We start from the raw sequence: 19,104 nt of genomic DNA, 5'->3' as shown, positions 1-19,104 counted from the left end.
AATTTTTTTCAAACTATAAAAAATCGCAATAAACTTTCTCAAGGCACTCAGCAAACACTAACGGATAATGTTGTTGTTGTTGCATAATAAAAAATAACCTTATAACAAAAAAAATTTAATATTTTATATACTCATTTGCGAAATAACACATTTGCCGCTAATTAATGACTCTAACAGAAAGGCTGGCAACTTTGCCAATAGGAGTTAGCACAGCACACGCACACATATGCACATACCATCCAATCAAACACAGATATGCACATGCTAAGCGCGCTTCTGTATGTACTTTACATGTGTATATGTGCGTTTGTGTATGCATGTTGTAAGCGTATTTCCGTTGCAGACATTAAGTAAGTGAAAATGAAAACAAAGCAATTGCAAGAGCAAATCATACAAAAATGTGCAAAAATAATAATTAAAAAGAAAAAATATTTCGCTACAAAAAAGTAGCTTTAAAATATTCGCAGTCATAACACATTGACCTGATTCTGCTGCTTCTGCTTTGGAAATATCAAATCATCGCGTTTTAATTTTTTAATTTTTGTTTTTAAGTGCATACATGCACATATGTACATAAATAATTTATTATATACACAAATATAAATCATGATTGCAAGGGAATTCCGCAAGTAAAAATGCTAATATAAAGTAAATAACCTTTGTGTAGTACTTTAATATGCGCATGCACATTAGGGTGAGGAGAAAATTACGGAAAGTCTACAAATCGACAGCAGACTACATATAACGAAATACAACCGAAGTAGTACGGGGATACTCTACAAGAAGTTGGCATCTCTATTCGTCTACCAAACTCAACTAGCAACTTTCAAGCGGAAGTACCAAGCTTAGAGACGATCTAAACTCTATTCAGTAACTACGGAAGGATAGAGAAAGCAACCGTTTACACAGCTAGCCGGGTGGCATTGTTGGTCTTGTCGTCGACAAAGATTAACGCCAGCGTAGTCGGCAATTGTAGAAAGGTTTTAAGCTCATTGGCAGATAATATGGGTGCGTAAACTGGGTTCTCGGTAACAGGAATATTTTCGGCAACAAAACAGCCGACGAGTAGGCCAAGTCAGTAGGCTCTCCGAAACAAAGTTAATACCGTGCCCGTTAGGAACAATCAAGAGAGAGCTTTATATATAATTTGAATAAATAGCTTAAAACAGATGGAAATCTATAACCAAATGCAAGATAATAAGCATATATGGCGTAAGTAAGACAAGAACTAAGTACTTATTCAAGGTACTTAATAAACTTACAGCTAGTATAACGAGGCATTTTGGAGAATATGCACTTAAACTGGGTCTGCTCTATAACAATAGTTTCAGTAGCTACAAACTAGAAGAGAATATGTGCACAGTTTTCCACTTTCTCTGTGAATGCTCAGCTTTATCACAAACCCGATATACTTGTAGAACACTTGATATTTATCACTTACCAAGCGTTTTGAACGCAACTATGAAACAAGAGAGCAAATATTTATATAAAGGTCTTACGATACTGCATCCAAATGGCGCAATTAGCGCATTTAGACCGGGAAGACTGCACTACTACCTACCCACCTATACCGCAAACTCCAGAGTGGTACTATTATGGTTGATTGGGAAAATGAGAGCGAGAAAGATAATTTAGTTCCAAAGAGTGTAACTGAACTTAGTTCGTTGCTCGAAGTTCCGAACGACTGTCACCCCAGCAGGGTTCCTGTCAGCTATTTACAGAATGATTTACGCTATTGCAACAACCTAACAGTAACAAATTAGTTAATAAAAAAATTTAAGAATCGTAAAATTCATTTAAAAGACTAACCTAATATGTATACATTAATTTGTATGTATATAAAGTCAATATCAATTATTTTTAATTTTTGCAAATTATGATATTTATTTTCTAAACTCGTAACTTATAAAATGCGGCTTTACATTATATTGTATACATATGTATATTGTATTTTTTTTATAGATTTAAAAGTGCGATGCTCCATGCACGTGGTTTTCTAAATTATCTTACTCGCATGCTATACAGGGTGAGCAAAACTTTATAAAGAAAAACAGCCATATAGGGTAAAAAAGATGATTAGACAGAGAGAAAGGGGAACGACTTATTAAAAGAGAGAAATATCTAGATTGAGAAAGATATATAGGGTTAAAAAGCGTGAGAGAGGTGAAGAGCTTTAGTAGATCCAATTTATCCTATAAAAGAAATAAGTAGATCCAATTTATCCTACAAAAATAAAGAGTCCAACAAAGTCATCTCTGCTAGAGAAAGGCAGATAAATAGAGCCAAAGAGAAATAGATAGCAAGATATTGATAAAAAAAATATAAATAGAGCAATATAGGTAATGAGAAAGTGTGTCTAAAAGAAAGACGTGAAGAACTTCAGTGGATCCAATTTATATGTATACACTTGGTTTAGGAGTTCAACAAAATCAAATCATAGAGAAAGATAGATGATTGGAGAGCGAGAGATAGATAGAGAGAAAGAGAGGAAGAATTTTAGTAAATCTACACATAGGCATATGTAATAATATATATTATAACTTTTTGTCAAATAATAAGTCGAACACTATAACATTTTACCTACGATTTTTCCTCCAAGTCTTAACAAAGAATATGAAAATTCGAAATAGAATTTCAGAAAAAAATTAATTGACCGATAGACAATTTTTATAATATTTGGTAATTAAACCAAACTGAATTTTAGAAAACTTAGACGCAAATATATATATATTTTATATAAAAGATAGACAGAAATTAAAAATAAATATATTTTTTACATTTTTCTCATCAAAAAGAGAAGTAACTTTAAAGACATCAAATTTTTCGAAGTCGATCTTTTTTATGCTTAATATTCACGATGACCACGCAAACAGTCACACACAACTCAGCGAAAGCCGCAGAAATAAAATGAATAAATGTAAATATAACCAAACAAACAAACTTTGAGAATTGATAAGCTTTCTCATTTTCTTCACGTTCTATGAGTGTTCTGTTTAAACTCGATCGACCACTTAAAATTTGCTGACTTCCGCTGACTCGGCATAAAGTTGAACGATAGAATATTAGTCATAAAAAAGGCAACAGAACAACAACAAGCTTAGCAAATAAAAACTTAGAAATTATAAAAAACAACAATGCCGTTATAAAAGCAAAGCAAAGCATTGAAATAACTGTGATAGAGTACATACTTCAAATTGGTTAACGGCAAACTCTCCTAGTATTTCACTGTTAAGTGAACAAAAGTATTTTTTACGAGTTTTTTGTTTACTCTGAGAGAGGCGGAACTTTGGAAACCTACAATGAAAGACTCTCATTATTCTGCAGATAAAGTTTCACACATTTAACTTATATTCTTCAAATTTAAATGTTTTTGATTTGGTTTTCTGAAAGGCATCGTGTTAAAAATGTAATTCTTGACAGACGCTATACTTTTAAGCTTGAGGGAATGTTAGCTGAATGTCAAAATGACTGGAAAACTTGCTATGCAGTTCTACCCAAAGTGTTCATCTCTCACCTCATGGACTTTGGGTTCATATATTATATTATGCACGTGGAACCGTGCAGCCTTTAAAGAGTAAAGCTTAGTATAATCTCGGTCAGTATGAGTTGCCTACTTTCGCTGTCTATTCTATTTGATATGTTAGTCTCTTTTCTATAGGCCTAGTTTTCAATTACTTTCTAGAGAATTAAAAATAGTTAAACGCAGCATTCGTTGGACCAAAAATTCAAATTCATCAAAAAAAAATTTATATTTACGTTGTCATTTTTAATTAATGCGTAGCGAAGTAAACTCTCAACTTATAATCTGTCACTAAGCAAAAGTTTTTGCTTTCAAATTCATTGTCCAAAAATCAAAGGCAAACTTGACGAAAATCAATTATTTATATACCAGCTCCAGCTGCTGACGCATAAACTGTATCTAATACGAACTTATACATACATTCTAACACACATTTTTAGATTGCCTATTGCTTATTGATTCGCATCTTTATCACACCACTCACTTTGCACAATATTTGGCACGGATTTAGCAGAGAAGAGAAAAAGGTCATTGAAATTTAATGAATTAATATTGTTGTGCTGGGAGCAATATTAACGCGATAAGCATATATACAGAGGGTGTAGTGTCAGTGACTTGAAATAAAACTGTTTAAATAAAAAAAAACAAGTAGTTATCATTAAATCCCGTTCATACGGGGCCGACAATTCAGCGGTCTTCACCTTGATTTTTTGTTTATGTCTCTATATATTGCAGAACCTGTTGAGCCACGGTGGATCTCTCTGGAAATTTAATAATTTCAAAATTATAATATTTTTATTTTATTTCATAGCCATTTCTTAGAAATTACCATTTCGAAGCAATTCGTGTAAGCGCCTTCGGATAATCGCTCTCGATTGTGGAATTATCCAGGAAACCATTACTTCTAGTGTATGGCAGAGCTTTTAAAGCTTTTACAAATCTAAAATGCTCCAAAAATGAACGGAATCTTTGACTGTTACTCATCATATGTAGTATTGTGTTAAATATTTTCATATTACCTATTCTGTTCTTAATAAAAACTAATTTATTACTTATTGAGTTTTTTTCTTTCTTCGGTGTTCCTAAGTGCCAATAAAATTTGTACCGATTCAAAACACTTATTTCGAACCCTAAGTTTAGTGAGGAGTCAAAGAAAATATCTCGGCTCCGTCCGTCTGCCTTTAAGGGGTGTAATTCTATACTTTAATATTATGCTTTGGGTTTCTCCAAATAGCTGAAATTTGCACTTAGAGAGATTTTCTTCGAATCATTTGAGAGTTTTCTCGACAACAGAGACTATTTGGAGATCATAAAAACTGTTTTGAAGAGTAAATTCAAAGTTCCTTTCAGATACTTCATAGAGCTTCTATACCGATTTGTATTATGTGCCTTGATATGAGGGACCCAACTAGTTTTAAACTGACTTCAAACAGGTAAGCGATTTTAGTACGTAACTCTAACCACTAAACGAAGTGGGCGAATAATCTGGCCGAAATGTGTGGGAACAGAGAATATCCTGGCTGAAATGTTTGAGAGAAAGCAGAGAACAGAGAAGAATCAAAGGGTCGAGGATCTAATGCAGATAGTTAAAATTGGGTATCAGTTTTGGAATCACAGAACCATGGACACAGTTTGTTTTTATACTCTGAACTGGACAATGTTTGCTAAGAAATTTATAACACACAGAAGGAAATCTCATTCCATTTTTTACCAAGAAGCTGCTTTTTTGTCGGAAGCGCCGATTTCGGACTACTATAGGATATAGCTGTCATACAAACTGAACGTTCACAATTAAATCCTTGTAAGGAAAACTTTTTAATGTGACGCTATATCTTCACGAAGTTGGTCATAAACTGTTGTTCGAAGTAAGAACGTGGTACTTCGAAGAAATTGTTCAAATCGGACTACTATAAAAAAGGCGCTTGCAACTAATGGTGATTTGTAAGATCAGTGGTTTCAGCGTGGTGGCGATCTGTATCACACATACCTTGCGAAAGTTAATTTTTAAAATTTTTAAATCAGTAATCGTATTATCAATTACCACCACGATAACAGTTAGTCACTTTACCGACACTTGAGGTTTCGGTCGGTTTACGTCAGTCGACTGCTGTTTTTAAGGTGATCTGAATTACCGAGATCTAGCGAACAGTCTGTTAAGATTTCGGCCCCTAACAGTAACCGATGAGCGAAAAAGCCTTCTGAGAGTGCCGACCTTCAATTAGCTATTAAAGTTAATGACAGAAAATACAAACAAACAAAAAAAAATAAATATTTGCGAGAATAAGCTGTTAACGGTTGGCTTCACACGTGTCTAACACACCTTTATTTGTTTAAATGGTTTTGATGGTCTTAAGTATTTCTATTTGCAAACCATTCATCATAAATTGCTCAGTCGCTTCCAAGCGACCCTTTGACAATTGGCAAAAATTCTCGTACAAATTTAGCAAATATTTATCTTAAAATACATCTACATGATGACATGCACACATGCATATGTATGTACATATATGAGTACAGGAATATATATATTTTTATGTCGAAACATAAACGCTGATTCTCAAACCAAATCTAAGATGTACTTGCAAAATTTGTGCACACTTTAGATAATTGTGCGCATAAAAAGACATGCATTTGTCGATCTGGCTGTCTGCATGAGTATTTCAGTGTATGAGTGTGCGCGTATGTGTGGCTGTTGTGAAAAAACGCCATTATGCGAAATTTAAACGTGCAAATGTGTCTTCAGGGTCTTTTCGCCAGAATTTTTCAATGTTTCGGCGAGCCGTCGACTAGCAGCTGGCTGCCAGCAGCCTTTAGGCCATGTTGTTGTTGCTTGTTTTTGCTTTTTGTTTGTGTGTATTTACATATGCTTTTTTGTGCTTTTTGTCAGCGGCATTCAGCGTTATTGAGGTGTAATTTTTTTGTCCAGTCAGAGCGCGGCGCGCACATGGAAATAGTTTTATGTGCAAATTTACGAATTTCAAATAAAATATTCTATGCAATATACTATATACATGTATATACTATTATTGTACATATGTAACTAAATGAAAGTGATTTGTTCTTGCTATTTTTTTGACGTTTGCGCCACTTGAGTGCCTGCCCCAGGCGTCACATACTCGCGCGGCACATTGCAAGTAATACACGTGTATTGTGAACTTTTGAAAGTAAAACTTATTTATGTATGTATGTATGTAATTAAGTATGTGTGTAACTGCATATTTAGCATATTGAAATTGTTGAGTTTTTCGCTTAAAAATGCTTAGCTGTGCGCAGCGAACGTAACTGCTCTTGAATTGAAATACTCCAGAGCAATTCCAGTGACTGATTTGATTATGTGTACCATTTGTATGCATATCTATTTGTTGCATAAAAAAATTCTATATACAAAATTTTATAAATTCTCAGACTTCTAAACAACGCGGTACTGTTATTGATTATAAAAGCTTCGCTGTAAATGTCCAGATGAGGCAGAGTATGCAGTAGAATCTGCTTCTAATTAGCGATGTTTGTTTGGCACTACCACACTATGACTCATGGGTTCAAATCACAGGTCAAGCAAAAACTAAAATTATTGAAAAATCTAGTCTAGTCCACCATTGAAGCAGTGGCGGATCAGTGTATAATAGTTCAGTAATAATAAAATATTGCAGAAATATATAATTCAGGGGAAGTAACAGTGCAGTTCGTCAAAAATTATTTATTTTACGAGATATTCAAATATTAAATACAATTCAGATGAATATACGTAGTAACAAGAATGTTAAAAATATGTTGGAAAGAAAGAAATTTTGGATCCGCCACTGCATTGACAGTACAATTCTGACATAATTGAACCGCATTGTTTGATATAGGCAAAAAAATTTCAAATCGGATTATGACATATGTATACTATATAAGACAGCTACGCGTATATATCGGAACAGTAGATTTGAATAATATTAAATTTCGTGAAGATATCTCATCATATATAAAAATTTCATCACGGACTTGATTTTTGATTGTTCAGTTTGTATGGCAGCGATATGTTATAGTGGTTCGATATCGGCGGTTTCAACAAATGAGCACTACTACTACTTTCTTGGAGGGAAAAAGACGTGTGCAAAATTACAGTTCGATAACTCAAAACCTGAGCGACTAGTTCGCGTATATATAGGCAGACGGGCAGACAGATCGACATGGCTAAATCGATCCAGCTCGTCACCCTGCTCATTTAGGGTCTCCGAAGTTTTCCTTTTTCAAGTAATTGGAAGCGAGGTATTAATTCTTTATCTGATAACAAAAAAAACTGTTAGCCAGAGAAAGTTCCTTTTATAATTAAGATGCTCATACTTGTGGAGTTTTTCGTAGAAGTGTCTAAGAATATTTTTTTTCGATCCAGCTTAATACATATTGTATTATTGATATTATAGCAGTTTCAATCTTGAATGGTACATAAAAATACTACTAATTTTAATATTTTTAATTTATTTTCCAATTTTCTGATACAAAAAATTTTTTTTTGATAATAAAAGGGTCTCTTTAAAACTGCTAGATAAGCATATATTTTTTACTCGGACGACTTTAATTGCCTTGACAAGAACTTCTAAGAATATATTTTATGGTTGAATTATATTTAATTGGTTGCTTGATTTTAAGAATTCAATCAAAGATTTCATTCAAAGATGTTAGCAAGTAAATTAAATACAAAAGCAGCTTTGATTTTCTTAGTGCGGTCGTTTTTCGCATTTTCTGGGAAAAATTACCCTAGTAAAGTTGTGTATATTTTTTACATCATCAGAAAGTGCAGATTTCAACGAAGTAAAAGTCCACTTTATGTAAGCAACTTTAAATTGAAAACAAGGGTTCTGTTCTGATATTAAATCAAAATATGAAAAAAAAATAAGTATTTTAAATCAAAAAAATTACAGTTTATTCGGGACATAAACAGTTAAGGTTAGGTTAGGCTATATATAGCTTATAGCTTGATGCTATTTCTAGTGAGGACACACTCTTCTTGTCTAGCCTTAAGCGTACGGTTAGCGCGCTCAGCGCTAGTATTGCCGCTCTGTTGACGGAGTGATTGCTCACCTCCCTGAAAGAGGCTACATTTCGTAGCAGTAGGTCTACCGTCACCTTGATAGCAGCCACTTTTGCCTGAAATCACTACGTAGTTCGGTAGCCTAAGGCTAAGATAAACGGAGAGCGTCGGCATGTCCTTGTTCGGACCCCTAGCGCTATTATTGCAGTAGTCCGTAGCGCATCGGAGATGCCGATGAGAGCCGCTCTTTGGACACGCTCAAGTTTTTAGCAAGTGTAGGTTTTCCGAGCGCACTTCACCAGACAAATATACCATAGAACAATATTGGCTTGACTACGGTTTCATAGAGCCAAAACACGACCTTTGATGAGAGTCCCCTTATTTGCCCTATAGCTCCTCTGCAGCAATATAAGGCAATCAATGCTTTTTTAGCTCTCTCCTCAATATTTAGCCTCCAATAAAGATTTCTATCAAGAATAAATAATAGGTATATCACCTTATCAACAGGTTGAAGACGTGAACCATCGAAAGAGGGAATAGGCACGTTTGGGATTTTATACATCCTATTAAATAAAACTATTACAGTTTTACTTTGGTTGACTGCTAGGCCGATTCTATTTGCCCAGTTGGATACCACGTTGAGGTACCCTTCGATTAGCGTAGGTTATCACCCAACACCCTCGGTCTTCGAGTTCTTTAAGAGGTCGTTAACCACCAAGATCTAAAGCAGTGAAAAATGTATTCCTCCCGCGGGGTTTCCCTATCAACCTTTCGGAAATTCTTAGCATTAGCCCACTCTGCCACGTCCATTCTGTCCCAAAGAAGACTATATATAAGATGCTTATGGTTCGATTTCACACCAAACTTTTAGGGCTTTAACTCGATGTCGAGAAAGGTGCCTACAGCAAATTCTAGCCCTAAATCTACATCATGCAAAGCAGTGTCGATCGACCTGGCTTTAATATTGGCATGCTTGGGGCCCTTAACAGTTTACCCTCAATATTCTGCTCTTGGAATAATTTGCACCAACGTAGGAGCTTTTTTCGGCCTTCAGTATAAACGTAACCTTAACCAGTCTCCAAGCCTTCGGAACATGGTCTAATCTAATACCTTGACCGTACGCTGCAATTGCGCCGGTATCACGTTATCAAAACACGGGGACTTTAATAGTTACAATGATTTCAGCGCCCAGGTAAGGTGACGTTCATCCAAAAGGTTCAAGCTCCCCCAGTGACAATTCTTCAGTGGAGCTGTTCAACGGAAAATGGGTATCCAGGAGTAGCATAAACGACTCCTCGCTGCTCACTATCCGACTCACCATTTCTCAGATACCCCAGTGGAGTAGAATTTTTTTCTGTAGTTTAGTTTTTTGTAAAAGAAAAAATTTTTAAAATATAAAAAGAAAAAACTACGAACGCAGTTATTCGAAATTTTCACATAAATTTGCATATAACCTTTTTTTTAATTTGGCATGAGGTATTGCTTAAGACAGTGGGTTAAACTCCGAAAAATGTGTTCAGATTGGATCGCTATAGCATATAGCTGCCATACAAACTGACCGATCGAATCACAATGAAGATCTTTTTATACCTTATTATGCTATAAAAAATGCATATGTGAAGGGTATTATAGCTCCGGTATAGTTAACAATTTTTTCTCGTTTTTATATGAATATCTACAAAAAAACAAACTCGGTAGTAGGGTGTATTTCATATTTTCGCACCACCCTACAATTCACCTGTGAAGTATGTATGTAGGTAAGGTAAATATCAATTTCTTTATTTTTGCAAGCGTGTGACTGACCTAACCTAACTCTTAAAATTTAGCACACACATATACATACGTATATACATATAATTTAAAACAAGCTCATCTGCCTAATTGTGAGCACTCTGCCTGCGAACGCTGCTGATTGTGAAATATCCATGAATCAGTTCAATGGAAGCGTTAAAAATTAAGTAGTGCGCTGTATACATATGTATGTATATACAAGTATATAAATATATGTATGCATACATATGCGTATGTGTGTGTGTTTGCGTACGCTTTACTGTAGCTTAAGTTTTTTAAATACTAGCTTGCCATATGCAGTCAACGCAACGCTAAACATTTCGCACACTTAGTACACAAATGGTATATATACGAAAAAAAAAAACCGTAAAAAAGGCAAAAACATAAAAGTTGCGGAAAAAATCCCAATATCTCCATATCTCGTCGCATGATGTTTCGTCTTGACCTTGAAATGCTTTCCATTCGCAGCGACAATGAGATAAATGTTCGAACGCTCCTACATACATACATACATACTTACATGCATATGTATATATATGCACATGTGAATGTGTAGGCTTTTGTTGTGGGCTACAACGCGTTTATTAAGGCGGCGACAGAAGCGCACGCAAGCACGAAGCGCAAACGCACAAAGCGAGCTGTAATTGTGCATGTGTATGTGTGTGTTTATGTGTGCATGCAAATATGTATATTATATTTTAAATTATATCTACACATTAATTGCAAAACGCTTAAACTTACCTGTGGCTTTACGGCATGGAAGAACAGCCAGTCACTCTTCTACGGTTTCAGTTTCGGATTACGAACAGTTAACTTTCAATTTTTACGCCACACTTCCTACCTTACACTTTGCAACACACAACAATTATTACGTATATATGTATGTAGACGCAGAATGCTGCTTTTGCAGAATTAAAAGTCAAAGCGAAAAGTGCTGAGAATTTGAAAAAAGCGTTGCGTGGCCGTAGTATATTAATTATTTTTTGCAACACAAATAGTTGATACTTCACGTAGTATATGTATGACTAGTGTTTAGTGTTGTTGCTTATAATCTAAAATGAAATATTATATTTATAAATGTTGTTGTTATTTTCTGTTTTAGAAAATTTTTATAATATAGTTATACTATGATTTTTTTATTAACAACAAATATTACAAATAATTATGAATTTAAATATTAGTTTTCTTACTTTTCAGTTTAAGTCTTTTCTAAATTATTTCAAATAAACTTTTTTTAATTTGCAAATAAAATAATTTTCTTCTCGAAAATTTGTATAGTTGATATAATTTTTTTGTTTTTAATTTAACATTTTTCATATTATATTTCGTTTTTAATAGCTTTAGAATTTTTTAACTTCAAATTGTACTAAATGTTTTTTTTATTTTCTGAAAACATTAGTTTTTTTTTTTAATTTAATACTTTTAAGACGGCTAAATGCTAATTAAATTTTATTTGAAAACCTCACATATGTATATATAATATTATATGTATGTGCATCTAAATTTTTTTTTTAACTTTTTTTAAACTTCAGCTTTTTTCTGAATAAAAATTAAATTTGTGTTTATAAAAGCATAAATGTTTATATTTTTATACACTGAGCAGGGTATATTAAGTTTACCACGAAATGTTTAACACCCAGAAGGAAACGTCAGAGACCCAATAAAATGTATGTATAAATATATATAAAAAATGATCAACATGACAAGCAGAGTCGATTTAGCCATGCTCGTCTGTCCGTCCGTCTAAGTTATCGATCTGAAATTTTGCACATGTTCTTTTCTTTTCTAGAAGCTGCTCATTTGCCGATGTTGGTCCACTATATCATAAGCTGCCATACAAACTGAACGATCGCAATCAAGTGCTTGCATGGCAAACTTTTTTATTTGAGGAGGCATCTTCATGAAATTTTACATGGCTTATTTTCTATGGCAATAATACAATTTTCGAAGAAATTGTTCAGTTCGGATTACTATATCATATAGCTGCCAAACAAACTGAACGATTGGAATAAGGTTATTTTGTTCTTTTGGAATCTTGTGCATTTGTATAGGGTATTATAGCTTCGGTGCAACCGAAGTCAACGTTTTTTCTTGTTTATTTTTATATTTTGGCATTTTTATATTTTTGTAGTTCTCATGAAATATTGATATTCAGTCTTAGCGATTCTTTCTTTCAAAATTTTTTAAATAAGAACTGTAAACAAATGTAAAGTTAAGGAATTCAAAATTTTAATTAAATTATTTTTTTTTCGGACATTAATTAATTTTTTAATTTTTTCCACTAAATTCTTTGTATTTTTCGATTGTTAACACATATATACGAAGTATTTACTTTGCTCTTAAACGAAATTTAATTTTAACAATATATAGAATTTTTTTTTTAAATTAATTATTATTTTTTTTGTAATTGTTTTTGTTTCTCCGAATCTTGGTCTTATAATACCATGATATATAAGTTTCTAATTTCAATTTTTTTTTTTGGTGGTTGCTGTTTTAAATTTTTCCTTCAAATTTTAATTTTTTTTTATATTTTTACCTTTAAATGAACTCTCTATATTGCACGAAATCACGCTTACTTGAGCTTATGGTAAATGTATAAACATACAAACATGTGTATGTCAGCAGGTGCTTCTAAGTATGTTTGTTAGCATATATGCGCACTGTTGGCTTTAAGAATTCTATCAGCGAATAAACACGTCCGACTTGTTTTCAAAATGTTGCAATAATAGTGGCATCAACAAACTGAGTACACATACATAAACCTTTGCACACAATCTAATTGTATATATATATATATATATGTGTGTGTGTATGTATGGTTGGTAAACACCCAGAAGCATGAAATGAAGTGAAAAATGCGTCAGCTTGTTAGCAATAGCGAAATATAAATGCCGTTATGGGCAGCGTGTTGCGCCAAACTTTGCCAGCTATGAATTGTTGCAATAAATTGCATACACTTGCCACTCACCACTTGTTTGCCGTAGCAAAAACAAAAATAAGAATAAAGTCAAATTCATAAAAATTTTCCTCATGCAATTTCGATTACTTTGCACTTGCACCGTCGCTTTTTGCCGAATTTAGTTGGAAAACGCGCGTTGTTTCTGAACCGCTGTTCAATCGCAGACTGATCGTAACGTTTGAACGCTGAGCTGAGCACAACTTACTAACTTGGCCAGTTCCAAAAGCAGCGACGCTGATCGCATTGCTATTGTTGGTTTTTTGTTTTCTGCTTCTCTCACTTTCAGCGTAATTTGCGTCGCCCATGTAAGCCGCGATCTTTTATATTTTCTTGGCTAATAAGCTGCTTAGCCGCATGCATGTGCTCGGTCTACACTAATACCAGCAAGCGTGTTGAAAACAAAAGATCGCATTCAACTATCCTAAAGCGGTGGCATCGTCGCCCCAGCAAAGTGCTTTTCTTGACGCTGCTCTCAAAACCAGTTTGATTCTATAGTACACTATCGTAAATGAAAACAGCAGCTTTTTAAATTGTTCTTGTAGACAACTGGCGATCGTCGTATAGCGTTTTGGCATTCAAAGCTCTCGCTTTGGTTTGAAACTTGAATACAAATATTTGTTGTGCGCGCGTGGTTGCAGTCTTCGCTTAAGCGCAACTTCAATTCAACGAGTGCACCACATGCTACGAAATTTCAAGCTTGATTGGTGAAAGAGCAGACTTATATAAAGGCCAGATGTATGTATATATATTAGCATGTGGTCATAAATTTTTTTTTAATCACAGTCGTGGCATGCAACTACTTTTCTTTTATACGAAAAATCAACAATTCAAGGGGGATGCTAGTGTAACGTGGAATTTAGTACTTCAAATTTCATAAATTACAACTAACTGTGAATCTGAGTAATTGTCTGAGTAGTGATGTTCTTAACGTCGTTGGTCTATTCCTGCTCATTATCATAGAACTGTGTGCTCAAAACCACTTAAATTGATGAGTTCTTGGTCTGAAAAATAACGAGAAATTGCCTTTACCTCAAAACACACTTATATGCAAAATATTTCCCGATGTCGCCCGGTTGATGTGTAATATTTAATGTCTTTCTATTATAACGACAATTGGTTCAGTTCCGTACTGATCAGTTTGTAGAAGTCAGCAATGCTCATCAGAGCATTCAAATTACAACACTTTCAAAAAAGCATGGCTTATCATTGCAGACAACAAAAGATTGATATTTATGGGCGCAATAAGTATTTATTACTTTCAGTGCTTGAGGACAACAAGGACATATGTATGACCAACCGATCTAACTAACTTATTAATAGTTGAAACATAATCGATCATTTAAAGATATTCCAAAAAAGTATATTCTATAGAGAGCGCTGAAGTCGAGAGTTTTTAAAAACCAATTAAACGCGTTTCAGATTATACTCTGGCATATATTATATTTGTATACTCTGAATAAGAAAGAAAACATCGAAGATCTTAGGTATAACCAAGCTGAGTCAACGTCAAGTCAAGCCACGCCTGTCTGTCTGTCTGTGTATAAACGAATTGGTCCCTCAAACTTTACACACTTTCTTTTCTCTCCAAAAAGCTGCTCATTTGTCGGAACCATCGATATCAGACCATTATAGCATATAGATATGGATAGAGGTATGCACCGTGACCTATGTATGGTCTACTGTGCCCTCCTCTAAGTCACAACGACTCATCTAGCCCCAGCATATATATAAACTCTAATATACTGCGAGGAGCTAGTGAAGCGATGCGATCCCTGTTAGGAAACATGGGGACTTAATTCTGCGTGTGCAGGGTATAGCTTATAGCTGCCGTACAAACTGAATGATCGAATTCAAGTTTTTGTATAGAAAACTTTTTGGTTTAATAAGATATGTTCACGAAATTTGGCACGGATCATTAAACAAAGAAACGCTACAATCTCTAAACAAACTGTTTAGATCGAAAGATTATAGCATAGAGCTGCCATACTTGCTGTTCAATTTTTTTATTTGACACGTTATCTTCAAAAAATTTTGCATGAATTATTAGCGAGGTCAATATTCTAATCTCCGAAGAAATTGTTGAGAGCGGACGACAATAGCATACAGCTTTCACAAATTGGCCGATTAAATAGAGACGATTATACCCTTTTTTATTTTAATTTTTTTTATATTTTTTTTGTTTATTTGATAAAAATTAATAAACTTAATTACTACAATAAACAATAGTAAAACGATAATAGGTATATACGTACAGTGTCTCTAGACGAGCTCTCGAGTACTCCACTATCAATAATTAGTAACATTTCATTAACTAATAATATTATGTATAACTTAGCTTAGTAGATATATAGTATATACTTGTATTTGTTTGCAAGGAAAAGGTAAAAAAAAGATGCATACGTGAATTTATAATATAAGATGATTAAAAGAAGAACAAGAAATCAGACCAGATGTGTCAGGGAGTGAACTAGTTTTCATTATCATTTAATAGCGACCAGCAGTTCTGCTTCATCAATGTGTTTTCAGTTTTGCCTCTAAACAAAATGTATGTGTCGAAACGTCTGTTTTCAGCAGCGAGTATTTTCGAAGTGACTACTTTGTTGTTGGCTCTTCTAAATATGTGATAGATTATTAGGATGTTGTCTTCATTTTGGATGAAACTATTTTTGTCCAAGTAGAGAAAGGATTCTGGTGGTGCAAATCCGTTTGCAATAGCTAATGCAAAGTAGTCATCACTTTCGTAAAAAGGTGGTCTTATTAAAGTGTTATTGTCATCATATAGGCTGCGACTTATATGCTTTCTAATTAGATATGTGATGTGACAATCCATTATTGGAACTTTTGCATGATCGGATTATTATGCTCTCGAATTTTGTAAGTCATATATGAAGGAGAGATATTAAACCAAATTGAACATCCATATGAAAGTATTAAGTCTTACTAGTGTTTGATACACAATAGTTTTTAGCCTGTTATATAGCAGTTTTGAGGAAAACATTTTTTTATAAGTATAAAGGGCTCTATTTGTTTTTAAGATTTGTAGGTTGATATGATCATTAAAATATAAAAACTTATCGAGGTGAATACCAAGATATTTGATTCTCTCCTTACGCTGTATTTGGCTATTTGCTACACTGGATTTTATATTAAACTCCTGCCAGTTTTTTTTTTAACGCTTGAGTTACATTTATTAACGTTATGTCGGAGTTGTAAATGACAATGTCGTCAGCGAAGGCTACAATGTTGTCCATTTTTTGTACTAAGTCGAGGATGAAAAGATTAAACAGAATTGGAGCATTTACTGTCCCTTGTTCCAGACCGTTTACTACGTAAAATTGGCGACTGCGTTTTATTATTTATATGTACTGAAAATTTTTTGCCGGATATCATGTTATAAATAAGTGTAATCACATGGAGAGGGAATTTATAGCTGATGAGCTTACATATTAACTCTTCGATCCATACTCGATGCTTTCTCAGGGGTCAATGAAGCATGCACCTTCCAGTTTATTTCGGAGACGAGAAGATTAATGGCATGTATAGTCGAATACCTGTATTTGAACCCGAATTGCTTAGGGCTTATTAAGTTATTGGTTTTAGTAACTATATTTATATTTATATAAACAGAAACTTCAAAAACTTTACTAATATTTGGTAGCAGACTAATTGGCCGAAGGTTTTTAAGTTATCTCTGTCCTTATCTTTCTTTGGTATCACAATTAGTTTAGCTGTTTTACCTTTTTTGCTATAAGAAATGCATCTTTCAAAGGTGCTAAAGCTTCGGTGCAGCAGAAGTTAACATTGTTACTTGTTTAAAATAATCCTGCATGTTATTTTAGAGTGAAGAAAGAGATTGTATTATGTCGATACTACAAAGAAATCAAATTCGAGTAGCGTGTATGAGTTCTGTTGCAGAAGGAAATAATTATACCCTAAACAGGGTATATAAAGTTTGCCACGAAGTTTGTAACACTCAAAAGGAAACTTCGGAGACCTTATAAATTTTATATGCAAATGCTTGTATGGAAATCTTTTTCATTTGACGAGATATTTTTACAAGATTTGGCTTGTATTGTTGCTTAAGGTAAAAATGCAATCTCCATGGATCGAATCACTACAGCATATAGCAGACATACAAACTGAACGATCGGTAGCAAGCTCTTGTATTCTTTTGGAAAATTTTGTATTTGTGAAGGGTATTGTAGCTTCAATGCAGCCTTGTTTTTATTTTTTTGTTTAAATCCTCACTATAGTAAAATTATGAACACCACAGCAAATGGACAAGTTTGCAATAGCTTTTTCTATAAGTTTTTATATACACCTTAAGCGGATCAACTTACAGAGAAACAAATTGACTAACAGCACTTCTATATATGTATGTATGTGAACACAAACAAACACATAAGCATACCTCAGCCGTAAAACTCACCTTGACACTCACCAATCCTTCGCACCAACAACAAAGAGCTTGAATAGCGGTATAAGATGCTCGAAGTTATGTTAACGCAATCGCTCAGCGCACAACAAATACACACACATACGCACACAGAGAGACATACAAGTACAATAAATAACTGGCATAACATTTATATTAAAATCAGCTATAAATAACAAAAGAACTCGCTTATTGCAATTTTGTGCGAACGTGAGGGTTTTTGTTGTATGCTAAAAAAAAAAACAAAAAACACATTGCAACGACAACAACAATGACTACAGCAACAAAGCGGCAAAATCACAGATTTTAGCGACAATAGAAATTTTCCAGCTGCACGCGTATGCCAGCCAAATGCGCTCGGCAAAATTGGGAGCGCACAGGAGGCGAACCCAAACTGCAAGTAGCCGCCGCGCCGCAGAGTTATTCGAATAAATGTTGCAGTTATAACGGAGAATCAGCTGTATGTATGTGTATGGATGGATGCATGGAAGTCGGTGTGTTTGTCCCTGTTCTGCATTGAAAGTAGGTCATTTGTGCTTAAGCGAAAGAATAACAACAAAAAGGCATACAAGAAGAACGTAAAAGAGAACGAACGAATTAAAAAGAAACCGCAAGTGAGAATTTATTTATTTAACTTAAACGAAAAAAAAATGTGCAACTTTTCTAATAATGAATTTCACTTTTCATGTTATAAGCCAGCAAACACATGCACACATATACATTTTTACACAGTAGTAGTGACATGCATGTATGCAGTAGCATTTGTATAAGTTTGCATATGTGCACAGAAATTTTCACTAGAATGCAGCCGCGTGCTTAACCCGCCAACCTCACTTACATAGCATGCTTCGAGATAAGCTGTTGATGCCTTTATGATTTTTGTTTTCCTACCATTGTTTTCGTTCTCAATAAGCATCCATTGTACTCATATGCATATACATGGGTTGCCTTTTATATTTCTAAATTTGCAACCCTAGTATTGCAATCCGGCAACGCACAACTTTAAAGTTAAGTTTGACATTTTTGATGTTAGACATACTCAGTACGTTTCGACATAAGAGCGCAATTTGTGTAGCTTACAGTAACTTAAAATATTCATCTCAGCCCGAAAATAGAATTCAACGCGATTATTTTTTACAAATTTCGATATGGATTAGTGCATCAACGAACTCAATTCAATTTTTGGCGATGAAGCTCCATCAAGAACCAGTGTTTATCGATGGTATGGTGAATTCAATCGAGGTCGTAGATCACGACGAATTTCGTGACTTTCGTCCAAAAGTAGTTGTTGTTCCGGAAACTATTGATGCTGTGCGCAAAGTGATATTGCAAGATCGTCATGTGACCTATCGTCAGATTGAGACAACTATAGGCGTTTGTGG

General features: G+C 34.1%; 1 protein-coding gene across 7 annotated transcripts in view; it reads right to left on the bottom strand.

Moving 5' to 3' along the window:
* The window catches only part of osy (ABC transporter oskyddad), a 124,576-nt gene extending 111,113 nt beyond the window's left edge, over window positions 1-13,463 (bottom strand). For 2 of the 7 annotated variants that reach the window (XM_014230054.3, XM_014230056.3), the window contains exons 1-2: window positions 13,297-13,463; window positions 11,070-11,380 (exon numbers count right to left, since the gene is read on the bottom strand). The gene's annotated coding sequence lies outside the window, so the exon portion shown is untranslated. Of the gene's footprint in view, window positions 1-11,069; window positions 11,381-12,864; window positions 13,104-13,296 lie in introns of those variants that run through there. The other 5 variants (XM_014230055.3, XM_070107771.1, XM_036373238.2 and 2 more) reach the window with 4 other exon arrangements.
* Between the last annotated feature and the right edge of the window lie 5,641 nt (window positions 13,464-19,104).

This window comes from Bactrocera oleae, chromosome 2, assembly GCF_042242935.1.
Source record: "Bactrocera oleae isolate idBacOlea1 chromosome 2, idBacOlea1, whole genome shotgun sequence".
Taxonomy (NCBI): Eukaryota; Metazoa; Arthropoda; class Insecta; order Diptera; family Tephritidae; genus Bactrocera; species Bactrocera oleae.
The sequence above is the reverse complement of the archived record's forward strand: the minus strand, read 5'-3'. Positions and strand labels throughout refer to the sequence as shown.